We start from the raw sequence: 1596 nt of genomic DNA, 5'->3' as shown, positions 1-1596 counted from the left end.
GGACAACGTTTTACAAGCGGACAACGTTTTTAGACAGACTTTATAACAAGTTTTTGTTTCACAAGTTTATATTGTTCTTGTTGATAATAATCCACAAAACTATTGGTTATTTATTAGTTGTGAAATTTAATGATACCCTATATTTTAATTATTTTATCATTATCAACATGAAAACTGGTTTCAAACACAAAACAAAAATTATAAAGCAAGAAATTAAAAACGAAAAAGACATTTATAAATAAAAACACCACAATTAGTTCGATTATTAAATAAATAAAGTCTGTCTAAAAACGTTGTCCGCTTGACAAAATTTTACACAAAATAAGTTGAAAAATTTAGGAATGAGGAAAAAACGATCAAATCCCGGTAAAAATTATGAAACAATGTTTTGGGAATGTTTCGAATCGTTTCCCGTAATATTCCAGTTTTGATGGTCCAAAAATGCCTGGACAACGTTGGACAGCGGACAACGTTTTCAGACTGACTATACAATGCTTTTTTAAGTATATATTTTCACAGAAATATCAAAAAAGATTTTTCAAATAACAACGAAAAATCTCTAAAATTATTTCAAAATGAAATGGATCATCGTTGTCTTGTTTAACCTTTCATATTCACTCCAATGGTGTTGGGAAAGTGATACTCTTGCATGTTTTAATGAACGAAAAACATTTTGTAACATTTCAAATATATTACAACAAGATCACAACAAACTTCATATGGGTGAAATGGAATACATGAAAATGAAATGCTTTGACATAAAAGAGCTTGAAATCGACATTTCTGAAAAAACAACAACGTTGGATTTTACATTGAACAAAACAATCGTTTCTGTGATACAAAATGGTGTCCAAATATTAAATACATTTGTCGATATAAAATTGTTTCACTTAATATATGTTAAAAACACTTCTATTCAAAAACAGAATTCTTCCTCAAAAATGAGTAACAGATATTGTGATGATGTTTATCATCACAATTGTAAAGAATGTATTAGTGGCTATACAGATTGTAAACAATGCGATGACGGATACAGTTTATATAATTCTCGAAGAAACGGTGAAGTAAACAACGAAGATTATATTGTTAAATGTGCAACATCTGTTGATAACAACCAGTGGTGGTGTGGAACAGACAATGAGAATTATTGGTCAGCAACCAAATGGAAATGTTCTGTCAAAAATTGTGATAAAGGAATACCCAGTAATCCCGGGAGTGCGGCCTCTTGCTCGAAATGCAACACTGGTTATTATCTCTATGGAAACGTTTGTAATAAGTGTCAGGAAGGTTATTATAAAACGTCATACGGTTGTAAAATTTGTAAAAGGGACTGTTATATTTGTTCTGATCTTGGGACATGTAAAATATGTCAAAATGGGTACTATAAAAATACAATTGGTGGATGCACGGTTTGTATGGCAAACTGTGTGAATTGTACATCTGGGACAATTTGTTCTCAATGCACTGATGGATTTTATCTTTCTAATAAACAAGATCAATGCGTCAAATGTCCAGAGGGGTGCCAGTCTTGTGAACGAAATGTATTGAACAACAATGTTGAATGTAATAACAATTGTACTTCTGGGTATTATTATA

This window comes from Entamoeba invadens (assembly GCF_000330505.1).
Source record: "Entamoeba invadens IP1 unplaced genomic scaffold scaff_1105074724991, whole genome shotgun sequence".
Lineage (NCBI taxonomy): Eukaryota > Evosea > Mastigamoebida > Endamoebidae > Entamoeba > Entamoeba invadens.
The sequence above is the reverse complement of the archived record's forward strand: the minus strand, read 5'-3'. Positions refer to the sequence as shown.